This window comes from Grammomys surdaster, unplaced genomic scaffold, assembly GCF_004785775.1.
Source record: "Grammomys surdaster isolate TR1022 unplaced genomic scaffold, NIH_TR_1.0 125940, whole genome shotgun sequence".
Lineage (NCBI taxonomy): Eukaryota > Metazoa > Chordata > Mammalia > Rodentia > Muridae > Grammomys > Grammomys surdaster.
In genome coordinates, this window is record NW_021620762.1 from 2454793 (window position 1) to 2473557 (window position 18765).

The window sequence follows — 18765 nt, forward strand, 5'->3', positions numbered from 1 at the left end:
CATAGTGATCCTGAGATAGAGGTTCATGGGTGGAGGGGTCTGTGTGTCAGAAAGCCTTTCTGCCTCAAAAGAGCACTGTTGGTTTGTTCACGTGTGTGTGTGTGTGTGTGTATGTATGTATGTGTGTGTATGCGTGCACAAGCATGCATGTAGAATCAAAGGTTGTCTCATGTCTTCCTGATGATTCTCTCCCTACTGTTGTGAGACAGGGCTCCGTAGTGGTTTGGCCTAATGCTGCTTGTATTTGAACTAGGTTGGTTGGCCAGTGAGCTGTGGAATGTGAACTCTGGTCCTCATGCTCGTCTGGCAAGCACACTATTGACTGAGCTGCCCACGTAGGCCCTAGAAAAGCAGCTTTACAGGGCTTCTGCTGAGTGCATGCAGTGCCCTTAGAGAGGGTCTGTCTGGTCTGCCTCCTCCTGGACCTGCTCAGGTGCTCTCAGTTTAAGGGATGGGGACTGCTTCAGTACACTTGGACATTCCACTTTTAACATCTTTATGCCTTAGTTTGCTTAGGATAAATTTCAACATGGAATTACTGGGTCCATTTAAAGACCTTTGGCTCATGTTTTCTGTCATCTCAGTAGGTAGTGCCCGCCACCCAGCAGGGTGGTGAGGATTTGGGGTGACATGCTAGACCCCTAGCTCATTAGCAGGATCTAGAGGGCTTGGGCCACAGCTGGTTAGCTGCTGCCTGCACCCTGGGCTGGGCTACCCTTTTTCCCAACAGATTGGTTGGTCTGTGGCATCCTGAGTTACGTGCCATACGGCCCTGTGCATACAAATAGACCAGGGGGTGAAGTGAGCCGGGAGGAGCATGCGCAGCAAGAGCGGTGATTGCCATGACAACTAGAAGTGACAGATTTCTGCTCCCTGAGAATTGAATAACCTTTGAGGTGCTGAGCAGAGCACCTGACATTATGGGACAGTTTCCTCTGCTTGTCTCTCTCTCCCCACTTGTGGTTGGAAGCCCACTTAGTATGATTGAAGGTACAGCGGACTACTGCTGGTTTGCTCCTTAAAACTATTCCTGGCTGAGCTGGAGATCAGTCTCAGAGCCTTTGAGTGCTAGGCAAGTGTGCGCCCACTGAACTACACTTGAAACCCTTTTGATGTTTCTTCCTGATGGAAACTATCAAAATCTCACCTTTAGGCTTTTGAAATATGCAGAGCACATTGTTGATCTCTAGACTTAAGGCTGGCTTACGTTCCCATGTCTTTATCTATTTATTTACTATTTATTTATTTTATATATGTGATGAGTATGCTGTAGCTGTCTTCAGACACACCAGAAGAGGGCATCAGATCCCATTACAGACGGTTGTGAGCCACCGTGTGATTGGTGGGAACTGAACTCAGGACCTCTGGCAGAGCAGTCAGTGCTCTTAACCGCTGAGCCATCTCTCCAGCCCGTGTTCCCGTGTCTTAACAGATACATGGAAATGGCACAGTATTCCAAAAAGGCCAGAAGAGCATGTTCATGATTCTGTTTCCATTCACCAGAGATGGGCTCTGTGTCCCGATATGCATATTCTGGCGTATATGTCTGGGTTATTTTCCTGTTCTTGTTTTATATAACACTTGAACTCTTCAGCTCCTGCTTCCTCCATCCTGAGTGCCAAGATTGTCGTGTGCCATCATCCCTGCTTTATGTAGTTTTGACAATCAAACCTGGAGCTCTGGCTTGCTAGGCAAGTACTCTACCCACTAAGCCACATTCCCAGCCCCAGGCCCCACCTGTAGTTTTGGGGTTTTGTCTTTTTTTTTAGGCTCTCCCTACGTAGCTGGGCAGGCCTTGAACTCATCACAGTCCTCCTTTCTCAGCTTCATAAGGAATGGAAGTACAGTTGTGTACCACCACACCCGTGTTTTTAATTGTTTGTTTTGAGGTAGGGTCTCTCTAGAACCCTGGCTGTCCTGGATCTCACTATGTAGACCATGCTGGGCTCAAACACTCAGACCAGCCAGCCCTTGCCTCACAGAGTTCTTTTCTCTTGGTCCCTGTGGTCTTGACCATAAAGAATTTATCCTACATACAAATGAGCCTCCTGCTTTGGCCTCCCAAGTAGCTGGGGACCTCAGCCCATGTCACTGCGTATCTCTTGTCTTTACTTCTCTATGCGTAAAGCTTTCTCTGTAACATAAAGCCGTACAGTCTGCAGGTCACTGCTTTGAACCTGCATAGTTGGGTCTGGCTCAGCCCAGCCTTTGGTTTCCATCCTATCCCTTAGAGCTGTTTAGGATGTCCCCTCCTTCCTTCCTTCCTTCTCTGAAATGTGGCTGCCAGTCTGCTCAGCTGGTCCGGTTCAGTGTTGCCTCGGGAAACAGGCTGGCTCTGCTGTTTAGGGAGTCCTGGGGTCCCTCTTGGGGTGTTGTTTTATCAGTAGCCTCTGGTGCCACAGATGGGGTTGATGAGTCAGGGCTGTTTTGAATTAGAATGGGGAGGGGACGATTAGCTTGAGGGACAGTGTATTTCTATCAATACCCTGACATTCTTTCAGCCCTCCCTTGGCATTTGCCCCTGTTGGAACTGTCCAGTTGGCTTTTTCTCTCTACTTTTCCTTGGGTTCTGAGCTTGGAACTCCACTTGCCAGGCTGGAGCCGCAGGGCCTTTACCCAGGGCGCCCACACTGGGATAGAGCTGCGTTTCCTTAGTTCCTGGTGTGGTCCTGTTGTTCCTTGTTTGTGTGCGTGGTTTTGCTGAACACGTGAGTATTTAAGTAGATTGCTTTTGCTTTGATTTGTTGTTGCTTTTTGAGACAGGGTTTCTCTGTGTAGCCCTGGCTGTCCTGGTCACTTTGTAGACCAGGCTGGGCCTCAAACTTAGAAAACTGCCTGCCTCTGGCTCTCTAATGCTAGAATTCTGGTGGGTTTTTTTTTGGGGGGGGGACTTTTTTTTGGCTTTTTTAAAAGATCATTTTGTGTAAAGTGTTTGCCTGTATGCATGTCTTGTATCAATTATATGCTGGTACCCATGGAGACCACAATAGGGTGTTGGATTCCAGGAACTGTGGTTACAGATGGTTGTGAGATACGTTGGTTGTGCTGGGAACTGAACCCAAGTTCTCTGCAAGACTGGCCTGTGCTTTTTTTTTTTTTTTTTTTGGTTTTTCGAGACAGGGTTTCTCTGTATAGCCCTGGCTGTCCTGGAACTCACTCTGTAGACCAGGCTGGCCTCGAACTCAGAAATCCGCCTGCCTCTGCCTCCCAAGTGCTAGGATTAAAGGCGTGCGCCACCACTGCCCGGCACGGCCTATGCTCTTAAACACTGAGCCTTCTCTCAGCCCCCTCGTTTGTCTGTTTTTGAATCGGATTCTTTGCTGGCCTGCTTGTGAGGCTGTGAGTTGAGACCTGTCTGACTTCGAGTCACGCCACTTGTGTGCCGGTGTCTTGTGTCACTTTGGTAGTTAAACCCCGTTCCTGTCTATAAATACTGTTGGCCCTGCGCAACTGAAGGCAGTAAACCTCAAATCTTCCTAGCAACAGAGCTCTAGTTCTAAATCTTGAGCTGCATACCTTCCCTGGGTCTTTCTAGATGGTGTGTGCCTTTTCCAGGATACTGTCACTCAGACTGCAATGTGCCATGCCCAGTGTTGATTTGTCAGAGGCAGAGGCCGTAGGCCTGGTTTGTAGCCTCTGGAAGTTTGGAGTACGACCCTCATAAGAGTAGCATGAACTGTCTGTTGCGTGGCAGGACCACAGCCCTTCAGGAAGTGCAGTTTTCCTGGGTCATTTGGCACTTGACAGTCACAGGAAAGGAGGACCCTGCCTTGTGCTTTGGGTGGGAGGTCCTGAGTTTCCCCAGTGGGTCTTGGTTGCTAGTGCATGCAGGGGCAGCTGTGCTCAGGGCACATGTGTTGCTATTTATGTTGGGTGACTATGGTAAGGATTGTTTTAGTTTAGCATTTAGGAATCTTATAAGTGTAAAGTGTTGACTATCTATGCCCGCAAGAAAGTCTCACCTGCATACGTGAAGCATATAGACTGATACATATATATCAATTAAAGCCATGCTTTGGGGGCTGGGAAGATAGCTCAGCAGTTAGAGCACTGGCTGCTCTTCCAGAGGACCTGGACTCAAGTCCTAGCACCTATTTAAGTTGAAGGGGTCTGTCACCCTCTTCTGGCCTCTGTGGGCACCAGACATGGGTGTGGCACACAGACCATCTATGCAGGCAAAACACCCATAGGCATAAAATAAAAATATATAAGTAAGAAAATTGTAGTGGCGCATGCCTTTAATCCCAACAATTTGGAAGGCAGAGGCAGGCAGATCTCTGAGTTCTAGGCCAGCCTTGTCTGGAGGGTGAATTTCAAGACAGCCAGGGCTACACAGAGAAACCCTGTTTCAAAACAAACAAAAAACAAAACCCAACACCTGGGTTACCCCTAGAGACTCTGATCTTATCTGATCTTAGCATTCTAGAACAGGATGTGAGAAGCTGAGGCAGTCCCCTGCCACCAACAGCTCACCCGAGCTGAGAACTACTGTTCATCATTTATATAGCTAGGCTATAGTTTGAATGCATAGTGAGTGAATACTGCCAAGTTGCATGCCTTTGATCCCTTCAGTCTAAACGCTGTCAGGAGGACTGAGAGTTCCAGGCCAGCCTGGGCTGCATAGCAAGACCCTGTCTTAAACAACAAGCAGGAGTGAGGCGACAGAAAACTACTTATCCCAGTTCAGTCCCATGTGAAGAAGTCAGATGTGGTGAGTTCTAGAACCCATACACCAGAGGTGGAGACAGGAAGATCCTTGGGACTTGCTGTCCTGCCTTGCCCATAGGAGAAGCTGTGGTCTTAGTGAGACCCTTTCAAAACTAAGTGGACAGCTGCTGAGGAATGAGTAAACACTCAAGGTTAACCTATGGCCTCCACACACATATACACACATACGTGCAATGGGACATGCTCACGCATGGGCACACATAACCCTCTCCCCCTACAAATTAAATCAGTGTTGTGAAGGTAAAAATATTAACAAGATAGTTTCCCATTTTCCTAAGTGCTGGCTTTCCTGTCCCCTGTAGATCTCCTGTCTGTCCAGCCCCCATGAGTGTTCAGCCCTCACCCAGCTGGAGTGTTCAGCAGGCTCACCTGTCCACTAGAATGGGGGATTGTTGTGCTGGCAGTGGATAGACAGACAGGCCCTTCTGGAGACTAAACAGGCCTCCTGAGACTGGTGAATCTCTCACCTTTGCAAGTGTGACACTCACTATACCTGCAGAGTTAGGAATCATGGCCGTCTAAGAATTTAAAGGTCTCTTTCTGAATTGGAATCCTACATAGATACTTGGTTTCAACCATCAGATTTAAAATCATTGTTTTAAGGGTCCAAGCACAACTCCATCTACAGGGTCCATGCTACAAGGTCCATACCATGGACTCTGATCATACAGTCACGTAGTCCACTAGGTAGGTGAGCAAGTGGTGGGATGGAAGGTGTGGTAATCTGAATGAGAATGGCCACTGTAAGCCCCTGTGTGTGGAGACTTGGACTCCAGGTGGTGGTATGTTGGGGAATTTGGAGGTGTGGCCTTATTGGAGGAGGTGTCACTGGAAGTGAGTCAAAGGACTTGCCTCATTCCCAGTATGTTCTCCCTGCCTGCTGTGGATAGATCAGGAGGTGAGCTCTCAGTTGTTCCTACAGACTTGGCCTTACTCCCCGTCCTGGACTCGAACCCTCTGAAACGGTGAGCCCAGTTAAGCACTTTTATACATTGTCTCACAGCAGTGGGAGTGTAGCTAATATGGAAGACAAACAGTTGGGCCAGGACATCGGCCAGAACTGTGCATAGGTTCATGTGCCTGCTGTGGCCAGCTATTGCTGGGCTCTTGGAGGATCCCACTTGGGGCTTAATAATGACATACACGAAAATATTTGTATCCTGTCAGGCTGCTGGGGCAGTCCCTCAGCTAGCCCATCCGACTTAACCCGACTTCCCTGCCACTGTCTCCACCTGGCCCTTACTCTGCTCTCCCTTCCTGCCCTGCTCAGTCTGCTTCAGTGCCAGCTCTTTAGTATGCAGAAAACCAAGCTGAGCCAAGCAGCAGCAGCACACTACTGTCCATCTCTGTTTTGCCTTTTGGCATTGAAGGTGATGTGACCTCTCCCCCAGCAGTGTGCTTTCTTTTAGGGCAGGTGAAGAATCGAGAAAACATTTATAATCCTGCCAGCCTGGTCTCCAGCACAACAAGTAACAATTGAGAACACAGGGACTCAACTTGATAGCTAGTTTATACAATAAGTGTGGGTTACTAACAGTTAGCCATTGGGGACCACTCTCCCTGACCAGTGCTGGCCTGCTTGAGGGGAACCGATATAGCAGAAAGGGGCTGCTGCAGGAGCCTTTTGGGGACCTGAAAGCTTGTCCACCTTTAAGGTGTAAAACTGCTGTAAAACTGCCGTGGCCTCTTTAGGTGACAGCAGCTGGCACTGCTCTGGCCGTGGGAATCCTAACAGCCTACTGGAAACCCAGCTTTCCAGAGGGAGCAGTTTCTGACTGAGGCCCACTGACATGGACCTAGTTTCCTCCTGTGCTCGGGTTCTGTGTAGACAGTGTTCTAGACTGCCTCCGAGAGCTATGGCTCGCTTGTCCATCCCAGCTTCCCTCTGCAGTTTCCTGTCTAGCCACCTAAAAAAGTTGATCTTATTTCTAGTTCTGTGTATATGTATATGTTTATGCATTCAGGTGCCCACAGAGACCTGAAGAGGGCATTAGGTCTCCTGAAGCTGGAATTGCATGCAGTTGTGAACCACCCAATGTGGGTCTTGAGATCTAACTCTTGCCTTTGCAAGTGCTTTCTCTTAGCCTTAACAACAAGCCACCTCTCCAGCCTATGCATTTCCTCACCTGCCTCTTCCTTTCCCCTCTTTTTTGGTCCTAGTCCTCCAAGGAACATGAGCCCATCCCTCTTTTCCGGGTTCTCTAGCCCCACCAGTGAGGCTTCTTCTCACACCACCCTCTGGGTTGAGTGTGACACTGGGTCTCTCCACCGCACTGGGTACTGCTTACCACTCTTGACACGTGTCCTCTGTCCTGGACTTCCCCTGCACTGTGTCTGCAGCAGCCCCTTAGGTAATTCTTCCTGTGTTGGGGATGCTGTGAGGACACTGCCTACCCACATGGGGTTCACACTTGGATCCATACACATCCAGAGACACAGGGAATCAAAGTCCATAAAGTGCTGTGGAGAAAAGGAAAGCAAGGGTCAGGGACATCAGAGTGCTTCTTGACAGAGCTGTCAGAGAAGTGACATCTGGGCAGGAGATGAGTGTAGCCATGTTGGACATGTGGAGTGCATGTTCCCACCCTGTGCTTGCCTGAGCTAGTCTCTCCGTGTCTCATTAGCATCTGGGACAGGGTCTGTGGAACCCATAGACACCCAGTAGTGTTGGATTGACTAGATGAATGGACAGTGTGCCCTGGAGCAAGTGAGTAGCATAGAAAACGAGAGAAAGCCAGCCAGCCAGCAGGAGCTGAGACTTCTTATTGGGTAACCGTGTTTCTGCCCAGCCCTTTGGGGAGGAAAGGTGAGCTTGGACACTACTGTGTTAATGTTAGATGCCTCCTGCTCATACCCCACCCCTGTACCTTGGTTTAAACTGGGCATATTGTCTGCCTTACTTGGAAAGGGGTGGATACATGGGAGAGCAAAAGATGGAATCTCTGTTTGCAGCGCCTCCCAGCTTAGTATAGCACACATCCTGGCTTAGTATAGCTGGGCCACTCTCCCTTAAGAGACAGGTTTAAGGGGCCCTTGAGATGCATTCTGTTCTCATCCTTCTGGAGTACAATTGGTGGTCTTTGGGTATGGGGCCATTCAAGACTGGTGCTCCTTCTGGTCATCTTTAGTTTCCAGGCCTGTTGTGTGCACACATCCCATCCGGTCCCCCACCCACCCACCCCCGTTCCAGCCCCTCAGGGCCCAGGAATAAGGGAAATAGTGCCAACCCAGGTAGGAGAGGGGACTACCAAAGCATTCTATACCTTCCTTCCAGGGTTGGAGCCCCTACATGCCAGTTGTACTGTCTGCCTCCCCAGTGCGGCTGACTCTAGCCTGTGAGTAGAAGGCTGGCCCTCAAACCTGGGTACTGGTAGCTTCGATGAGGCTGAGGAGTGTGGTATTGTGGGTCAGCCTAAGTCTAGAGTGCTGGCTGCTCTTCTTTGTTTAGTGTTGTTCTTTGGTTGGGTTCAGGTGTGACATTCCCCATTTTCTGCCAGGGAAAAAGGCCTGCTGGAGAAAGTCCACAGCACCCATCCATGGGACTTCCCTGCCTGCCTGCTTTCAGGTGGGTAGTGACCAGTCTCTACAGCTTGCCCAGCCTTGCCAGTCACCTCAGACTGCTGCACGTTTATATTTAATTTGTTTTAGATCAGTGTTTCTCAACCTTCCTTGAGAATGCTGCTACCCTTTAATACAATACCTGTGGTAATGTACTAGTTAGTGGTGACCTGTGGGGAAAATTTAAGAAGGCCGCCACAGGGGCTTCCGCCGCCTGGTGGGTCCCACATTCGGGAGGGGATCCTATGGTTCCAGCGGCCTGAGGGCCTTGGCGGCGGCAGGCCCCAGTAACACAAGGAAGTCCTTGGTTCCAAAAAGGTTTATTGTCATGGCGGATAATAGATGGATCTAGGTGTACCCCCAAAAACTCAGGGCAGTCCCGAGTTATATAGGGAGGGAGAAAGGAGGAGGATCTGGGGGAGGCATGTTTAATTTGCTCTGCCCTCTGGCCTTCATTAGTATGTAAATCCCTAGGGCCTGAGGCCTATAGCCTGGCCTATGTGACTCTATGGAGACCGTGACTGCTTTTCAGGATCCTGGATGATGGGGGGTGGGGGGGGAACACCGCACTCCTGCCAGTTCTTGCGCAGAATTCCACGCAGAATCTCGGGGTTCTAGGCACCTGCTCAACCATGACCCAGGATACCCTTACGCAGTCCCACAGTGACCCCAACTATAAAATTATTTCATTGCTACTTCATGACTGAATTCTGCTAGTTAAGAATCATAATGTAAATACCTGAAATGTAGACTATCTGGTATGTGACCCTGTCCCACGGGTTGAGAAACACTGGTTTAGAAGGTACTTTTCTTGTTCTGACCAAATTCCAGTAGTCTGGGGAGCTAGAAGGAGGGAAGACACAAGGTTAGAGGTGAGTGTTGAGAGCCCAGGAGAATGAGTGCTCAGGTACCTCTGCCGCTCAGCAAGGCCAGCCTGACCATGGGCAGGAGGACAGCACTGGTATGTGCCAGACTTTACAGACTTTTGGCACTGTCCCAGCTACTCTCATCCCTGGGATCTTACATCTCATCCACGGCTTTCCATGCCTTTCCCAAGCTTTTGCTTCCCTGTGGAAAAAAAGTCCCAGCAGGCACGGCTGCAGTGCCTGTTTCACAAAAGGACGGGCAGTGCTGTTTCACAGTCATTCTGGTAGGTCATGAGTACTCTCCCTGCCTGTGTGTGAGTTTGCTCAGCTGCATGTCACTGGAAAGTTCTAGTGTCGTCTTCTTTGGCCACCAGGAATGATCTAAAAACAAAAGGAAGAACATTCAGGAACCGAGTGCCATAGGAAGATGAGCACCTCATACGTCAGTGGGAAGGAACCTTCCTTTGCCCCCACAGCCTCGGATCAAGGCTTGCATGGATTGTTTGAACGGCTTTTTCTTACCATATTTTCAGTTTTAAAAATAGCAGTGCTGAGTGACTCCTTTCTCAGGCGACCCTGCCTAGCAAGGCAGGATGCACTCTGTGGGAGTGGCTATTGATTAGCTGTCGTTTTGCAGCTTTGGAGAGCATGGCCACAGCAAGTCACTGTCCTGCCTGGGTGAAGCTCTTTGCTTCAGCCTTTCGGGAAGGGTGGTGGCTTGACACTACCAAAAGATCACATTATACAGTTGGGGGCAAAGCAGGAGGCACACCTGCAAGATGGCACCAAGGGCTGTCCCAGTGATTAAGACCACATCCTCCCTCCAGAGCCACAGCTTACTCATGACCAGGATCCTACCTCTAAACTGTGCGCTTGTGCAGGAAGCCCTTCCACCTGGAAGGCTTAAGAGTAGCCAGTGTCTTCTGCGCACTGGCAGAATCTGATCTTTGCTTCCATGGCAACAGCTGGCTGGGCCCAGTTCTTGCCTCTGTATCTGTCATTCTCAGCACTTCCCATCCCCCTAGTACTGGCCCTCCTGAGCAGTCTCTCAAAGCTGAGGCCATATCCTTTGAGGACTTGGTGCCAGTGTGTCTGTCCCCAGGCTAAACCACAGAAAGAGTTGTCAGGAAATTCTGAGTAGTGCATGGTGTTAATTATTTTAAGCCACCATGTTTTAACACCTTGATCTGCAGGCCAGTCTATTAAAAACAAATGTCCCAGTGGAGTGTGATAGCGCACTCCTGTGATCACAGCACTCAGGAGTCTGAGGTAGGAGATCATGAATCAAGGTCAGGTGTCTCTGGGCTATGTAGTGAGGCCTGAAGAAAGAAACAAAAGAAAAGGAATGGATTTTTATGTCAGCGGTGGAGTGTGCCACCCATGCTCTGGGTCTGGTGTCCAGGCCCTTGGGGAGTGGGGGTTGAGGGACTATGTGAACATTGCTGTCTTCATCCACATATTCATTCAGTAGGTTTGAAGTGACAAATGAGAATTCTAGTTTAATTAGAAATTTATTCTTGTTTCTGTTTTCTTTTTTTCTTCTTTGAAACAGGGTCTCACTGTGTAGCCTTAGCTAGCTAGGAACTTTCTTTATGTAGACCAGGATGACCTCAAACTCTGGCTCTGCCTCTCAAATGCTGATTAAAGGCACGTACGTACCACTATATATACTATACATGTATTAGTGGCTTGCACCATGTGTATGTCTGGTAGAGATTAGAAGGTGTTGGATCCAGTGGGGCTGGAATTACAGACTGCTGTCAGTTACCATATGGTTGCTGGGAACTGAACCCTGGTACTCTGGAAGAGCAGTCAGTGGTCTTAACTGCTGAGCCAGCCATCTCCTGTGCCAGAACAATCTTTAAAGCACTTACTGGGATTCTGATCAGCAGCCACCCAAAACACCCCCTTCCCCCCCAGGGTCCTGAGAGCTCTTCTGGCCACCTCAGGTTTTCACTTCTCTGTGACCTCACTGATGCCAATCAGAATTCATTACCAGACTCCTCTCATTTTAAGGGGTCCCTTGTCTGTTTCCACCAATTAGTTGCTCTTCAAAAGCGGCTCAACAGCATGTGGTCAGCCATGCGCCACCTTGTGGTTGCTTAATGTAAAATGCAGCATCTTGAAACCCAGCTGGTGCTTTCAGGACCTATATCCGCTGTCAGGTTTATGGTGAGCTCATGAGATCAAAGAATCCTCTAAAAGGTGGGCACTCCTAGGGGGCTCCTTGGTTCTGGTCTTGGTACTCTTGTCTGTGTTCTACCTGTTCCTACAGAGTGCCACAGCCTGCTATCTTGTCCCTGGCTGGACCTGGCTGTGAAGCTCACTTCATTGTGGTTGGGACCAGACCTCCCCTTGAGGTGCCCAGCTGCAAAGCTCAACTTGTCCTCTTTCCTTCAGCTACTTCTTCTGGGCCTGAGATAGCACCTTTTTCCTGTCTTGGGGCTTGAGTGTTGCTGTTTCTTCCTGTAGCCAAGAGCTTTTTGTCATCCTGTTGAGGGGTCTTAGCAGTAACCTGTGAAGACAGACACACTTTGCCCTCTCTGTATTCCGATATGCTCAGATTCAACCTCTGGCCGTAAGCCGTCCCTTGGATGGGGGCATCCCAGTGCATAAAAGGGGTTAGGTAGAGAGTGTGGACCACATAACCTAGAAGGTTATTAATGCTACACAGTTCATTGTGGCCATTACTCAGGACTCTCCCTGACAGACTTAAAATCCTTCCAATTTAATAATGCACTGAAGTCATGATACAACTATTATTTCTGCATCTCGTTCCAGCCTTTGTGCTTTCACGAGTGTTTGGCTTCTCCAGCTGAGCTATTAGCTCCTCAAAAGCCTGCCTTGGTGCTCTAGTCCCTGAGGGCCATGCTGGCCTACTTTGGGGGTTCTGTAGGGATGTATTCCTCAAGCAGACCACTCATGTAGTAAAGCAGAAGCATGGCCTATGGCAAGAAGAGATGCCAGGCAGGTGGCGCTCAGGGTGCCTGAAGACTGTGGAACATAAGCTCTGGGCTTGCACCTGGAAGAGTGCATCCAGCCCAGGGCTGTCCTGTCCACAGGGAGACTTCTGGTTTCTAGGATATACCTTGGTACCCACTTGGAGTGGCAGTGCTGTGTCCTCAGCAAAACCTGGTTCTTGTGTCCTCCCCCATGCCTGGAATCCCACTTTTCCCTGTATACTTTGCCTCCTGTGGTTTTGTCTCTCTACCTGAGGAATAGACAGAACTTGCTCCCAGGTATTCTGAGTACTTTTCAGTTGGTGCTTTTGTTCTGCTCTCTATCCTGAGGTACTTATTGCTGCCATGTTCTAGAAGAAATGGAGGTGGAAAGGTGGTTATTTGAAGTCTTTGGACTTAGTGATTCACCTAAGCAGTGATGTCACCCCTCAGAAGCCATTTTGGTTAGCTCTGGTGTCTGCTCACCAGTAGTTGTTACCTTGGGATGCCCTGGTGCTTTCTTCTCACTAGCCTGGAAATAGCAAGTATGTGTTTGTAAAGCCAATGATGTCCCGGTAGGTGGGCTTTCTCATACAGGGTGGCTGGGACCAGCTCTGCTCACTGACTCAGCCTGGATCTCTAGTTCCCTCTCCTCCTGGGGAACATAGCTGCAAGGGATACAGTCTCAGCTATTTCCTTAATCTTCCCCCCTCTTTTTCTCTTCTGTTTTGAGACAGTCTCTCTGTGTAGCAGCATACCCAAGACCCCAACTCCTGAGTGCTGAGAGGACAGCTGCACACCACCATGCGTCTTTCATTTTTACTTCTTCAAAAGAGCCCAGTTTCTCCTGATTGCATATTCTTCACTTCTAGCTCTGCCACCAAGTCCCTGTGCTCATCATTTCAAACATTCCACCTTTCTCTCTTCCGTTCTTCCTTTTATGGGGGCTCAAATCCAGGGCTTTGTGCATGCTAGGCTTTGCAAGTGAGCGCCACCTCTCGTGTCTGTCTTCTTGTCTCGTACTGAATCGATAGGAAACATTCAAAGACTATTGACTGACTTGGTGGACTCCAGCCTGTGCCTAAAGAACCTCTGTGGAGCGGTTCCTGGATTGTGTGTTTGTCATGGTTTAGTCAAAGATGCCAGTAATAAGAATAATGATAATAATAATTTTAAAACTATCTCTATGTATGTATGTATGTGTGTATGTATGTATGTATCGGTTTTTGAGGTAGGATCTCACTATGATGTCTCAGCTGCCCTGAAACTTGAACTATTATAAGTCAGGCTGGCCTCAATCTCACAGAAGCCCTCCTGCTCCCATCCCAAGTGCTAGGGTTAAAGGAGTACATCACCACACTTGGCCAGCATTTTTTTTTCTCTCCCCCATCCCCTCTCCCAAGCACTTGAGGCCCTCTGGCCAAGTATGTGTTGCTAGTCAAGTCTTCCATTCTCACTTCAAGGTGCTGATAGCTGAGTTCCACCAACTGTGCCACATGGTGCTTAACTACCCCCCAAAAGCCCTTACTCTGGCACAAGCTGGAATCCTGGACCAGTCACGTGCCCATTCTAGTGTGGAGTTGGGAAGACACTGAAAGAGAGGCCTGGCTTCAGCAAACAGAAAGCTCTATTTTTCTATCACTCCTTCAGTTGTTGCTCTAGGTAACGTGGGGACATTTCAAAGTTTCCACAGAAAAGTGTCTAAGTGTAAACAAATAGATGCTGTAGTTGTGGGTGTTTGGTTGCTGGTGAGGGGATCTCTCTCTCTCTCTCTCTCTCTCTCTCTCTCTCTCTCTCTCTCTCTCTGCTGGGCTGACCATGCGTGGTTGGCAGGCAGAGACTTGAGTGCAATGAGGAGTCTCAAGCATCCCAAACTTTCTGACAGTGACCCGCAGTAAACAGTTTATTTTGTGACACAGGACATGCATGTGTTCATTACATACAACTGAAAAGGCTTCAAGTAGCATCTACCCTTCCTGTGTGTATGTAATATACACAGGAGAGTCTGCTGTGACAGGATTTCTGTTTCAGCTTTCCACAGAGGAATGGACCCTTCAGTCTGGCATGAGGAGTTTCCCAGGCCACTTAGTTAGATGAGGGCGAGGCTGAAGCAGCCCTTACAGCGAGGCAGGGCAGCATGCTGTAAGTGGGGCTGCAGACATGCAGCAGCAGGAGGCCCTTTCAGGGACAGCAGAACTAGAGGCAGGACCTTTGCCAGGACCTACAGTAGGCTGAGCAAAGCCTTCTCTTCTCCCCCCCCCCCCCGGCCCCCCTGGCTGACCACTCACTGTCTGGTTTCAGTTTTTGAGAACATAACGCTAGGGAGGGAACATGCTAGTCCTGGTTCTAACACATCCCTAGTCCATGTTTCTCTTTTCTGTTGTGTGTCTGGGACTCAGACCCAGCTCAGGCTGTGGAGGGCAGGCAGTGGGTGGCTTACTTAGCTCCTTGGGAAGTAGCAAACAGATTGGGACTAAATCTTTCGAGCTAGCTTGGCACAGTGTTCCCTTCAGGGAGTAACTGGAGTCTTGGCCAGGTGAATAGCTTCAGTCCCTGTGTGGCCTAGCTCGGTCAGTTGGGGGGCAGAGGAGCACCTCACTTTTTGAACACAAGTCTAAAACAGGGTCCACTGCAAACTACCCCTGTTTCTCCACTCACTCCTCATCCAGGGATGCAGTGAGGGCCTGGCAGGCAGTTTCTCTTTGGACTCTTGGTTATCAAGCTTCAGCAGGTGTGAGGCCTGCCTGGCGCTGGGTACTCCTGTTCCCTCCCAAGTAAAAAAAGACCTGGTCCTGGATACACCTCTGGCCCTGGGAAATCTCAGATTTCTTGCTCTGAGATTGTAGCCTGGCCACACCTCCTGTTCTGGCCTTCACTGGTTTTGAAGAGGTAAGTGGCAGCAAGATGGCTGGTGGCTCCTTTTTTCCAGACATACATGCTTAGGCCCATTAAAGCCTTTCCTGTGGGAACTGGAGAGATGGCTCTTGCAGAGGACCCAAGTTTTCTTCCCAGAGTTGATATCAGGTGGCTTACAGTTGCCTATAACTATAGCTTCAGGGACTCTGTGGACACCTGCACACGGACGTGCACATGCCCACACACAGATGCACTAGATGCACAGAATTAAAAATAAAATGTCTAAATGACTCCTCTGGCCTCCTGGCAGCTCTGCCTCGGGTGAGGGGCCTGTCCTCTGCAGCTGTCTTGAGCTCCCTTCTGTTCTCAGCCAGGGTCCTGGAAGGTTTATACAGGAGACTTTTAGTACACCTGACTGACCAAGGTCAGTTTAATGAATGAGCCCCTAGACTGAGAGCAGGACAGTCGGAGGACGTGACTTCATTAGCAGATGGGTGTCTGGAAGCCCAAACCAATGACAACAGCGCCTGCTCACTCTACAGCAGCGCCTTCTTCTGGGACTACAGCCTTCCTTGCCTCTGCCCTTCCCTCATCTCTGTACAGTTGTGTGTGTAGTCCAGAGGCTAGTAGCCGGTATCCTCCTGTCAGTCTTCATTTTCTTTACTATTATTTTATGTGTATGGTTGTTTTGCCTGCATGTATATGTGTGCATCAGTATATGTGATGACTAGCCCAGGAAGTCAAAGATGATATTGGGTCCCCTGGAACTGGGGTTACCAATGGTTGTGTTACCAATGGTTGTGAGCTGCCATGTGAGTGCTGGGGAGCCTTAATAATTTTTATTTTTAATTTTTAAAAAAGTAAAATATGCTGGAGCAGTGGCTGGGCTGTTAAGAGTGATGACTACCCTTCCAGGGGACCTGAATTTGGTTCCCAACACCCATGTCAGGGAGTTCACAACTGCTTCTAACTCCAATCTCAAGTGATTGAACACTCTCTTTTGGCCTCTATGGGCACTACACACATGAGTGCACAGAAACACAGATACACATAAATACTAAAATCTTAGAGGCGGGGAGGGAGGGAGGGAGGGAGGGAGAGAGAGAGAGAGAGAGAGAGAGAGAGAGAGAGCGCGCGCATGTGGCACATAGCTTTAATTCCAGCACTCAAGAGGCAGAGACAGGTAGACCTCTGAGTTTCAGGCCAGCCAGAGCTACACAATAAGACCCTGTCTTAACTGGGGGTGGGGGTGGGCAAGAAGAGGGGCTATACTGGTCATGTAATGGCATGGAACAGGGCAAGGGGCAGTCTCTGTTGCCTCCTCTGAAAACAACTCAGGGCCATACTGTGGAGGAGGGGAGTTCCGCTTTAAGGCTGAACCGTCCAGAAAACACGGACACTGACTCCTCCAGACAGAACCTGGCATTTGGTGTCACGGCTTCTTTTCTGCTGTTCCAAAACTTACGTTCACTGATGCTCTCCAGGAAATGCTAGATGCTCACTAGGAAACGCTGAGGTGCTGAGCTTCCCACCCCTTCCTTTCCTTTCCCACCTCTTCCTTTCCCTTCCTTTCCTTTTTCCCTTCCCTTCCTTTCCTTACTTTTTTTTTTAATTTTTAATGATAGAAACAAAAATATACCTAAAAGTGAAGCTTGTGGAAAAACCATTTGTTCTTCCCTGTCTTGTATTATTCCTCAGACTGACCTTGGCCTCCCCAGCCTTGCGTTTCGAGCTGTTTCTAAAGGCATCCTTGTTGACAACAGTTATCCGAGAGGATAGCCAGAGTACTTGTAGACATGAGGTGATTATAGTTACAAACGTTCACAAAGGACTTGATCTTGGATTTTTTGGCAGTCTTCTTGCCCATGGCAGCTGTCACTTTTCGGGGGTCACGTTAAGGACAGTCTGAGGTGCCATCATCAGTGTTCTTTGCAACTGGAGTAGATGTCCAGCCAGGACAGACATCACTTTCCACGGTTTCATGAACTTGCCCATTTTGACAGGAAGCGGCTGGTGCCCAGCAGAAAGACATTGGAGCATTTCAGAGGCTGTGTATACAGTCACAGCCATGCGTTCTCAGCTCTGTCGGTGCTGTGGTGGCAATGCTCAGGACACTCCTTGGAAGTAGGGACTTGGGATTTTCTTTTCTTTTTTTTTTAAAGATATATTTATTTTATGTATATGAGTACACTGTAGCTGTTTTCAGACACACCAGAAGAGGACATTACAGTTGGTTGTAAGCCACCATGTGGTTGCTGGGAATTGAACTCAGGACCTTTGGAAGAACAGTCAGTACTCTTGACTGCTGAGCCACCACTCTATATCGCCTGGAATCTCCTTTCAGGCAGGTGCAGTGCTCACTTCCTGGTGATGTCTGCACCTGTGACGTAAGTACTTGACCTTTCTAGATGAAAGGGAAATGGAGAGCCAGCACAGTGCCTGTGACCCAGGGATGGAGCCTCAGGGAGTCTGTGAGGCCTGCAGTCAGACCCTGCACAGCTGTCTTCCAGATGTCTCAGATGCTTTTTAAAACGGCAAAGCTCTGTTTGAAAATGTGTGGACCCACTGGAAGTGTGTTTTACCTGGTCCTGTCTCTGCATCTCTTGGGAGGGATAAGTGTCTGTGTGATAGATAGATAGAAAGAAAGACAGGAGTCAGGCTGCCAAATTCAGGTCCAGGCTGTGTCGCTTTTGTGAGTTTTGTGACCTTGACCATGTGGCTTTCTCTGTGTCTGCTTGCTTACCTGTAAAAATGTTGACAGTCAAGATGGTGGTAGCATGTACTTCATGGAGTTGTGGCCACTTCAAGGGTAACAGATGCAGTGTTCAGAAACCAGCCTGGGACCTAGAGTGAGCAGTGCAGGGGAAGTTCCCGAGAGCCACAGCAGGTCCTAACAGAGTGGGCCATTGAGGCCTTGAGAAGCAGATAGCCATGCTGGGGCTAGAAGGAAAAGAAGGGGTCACTAGGGTAGAGCCACGCAGTGTCGGGGCACCCAAGCTACACTGGCATATTTGAAAGTCTTGGGAAAAGACAAGGGAGTGAAGAGGAAAGTCACAGAGGATGAGGAGAGCCTTGCTTGTCCCCCTTCAAGACTGGCGAGGCCAGGAGAGTGGCACACAGTAACCCTACCCCTCTTTGTCCCCGTCACTTCCTCCCTGCTGCTCCAAGTGCCTGCAGGGCTCTGGGGAGTTGGAGCTTCTTGCCATGACAAGATTAGAAGAGCTCCTAAAGACGGTGTGAGGGGATGGGGGGCACACTTCTATAGGATCCCTCCGGATACACAGTGTCTCCTGTTTCATCCATAGAGCTAGGCCTCCACTTTACATGCCCTGTACGAGGTGGTTTCGATCAAGGCCTGTACAAGTGGATCATTCCCCACCCCAACCCCACCCCTGACAGTGCCTAGACCTGACAGAGGCCAACAGGGCCATGGTCTACATACTCCGCTCAAGGCTCTCCTCAAGACCTCTCTACTCCTTGAATTTCCCGCCCATATGCAGCTTCTGTTTTCTGTGATGACTTAGGCCCCAATTGGTGGTGTTTTGCCTTCTAAGCTAAGAAGGCAGTTGAGGTGAAGCTGAGGGTGGGACAGGCACAAAGTGTCTGTCTTCACAGTTAGAAAGGGCACTGGCCACTCCACACTCCCTTCAGTGCCTTGAAGCCAGCCTTTCAGGACCTCAGCCTATGTCCCTGAGGACGGGGAGTCAGGCTGCCTTGGATGGGTGTACTAGCTGTGTGTGCATGCCAGTGCCACCTTTGTGGCTTCAGTCCTGTCACGGGTCCCAGTGTTGGCTACTAGGTACCGTGTCTACATGGAA

The 18765-nt window shown here is 49.4% G+C and overlaps 1 protein-coding gene across 1 annotated transcript in view; it reads left to right on the forward strand.

Annotated features, from left to right (window-relative positions):
• Positions 1-18765, forward strand: part of Ube2o (ubiquitin conjugating enzyme E2 O) — a 48292-nt gene that overhangs the window by 16045 nt on the left and 13482 nt on the right. The gene's annotated exons all lie outside the window — the stretch shown is intronic.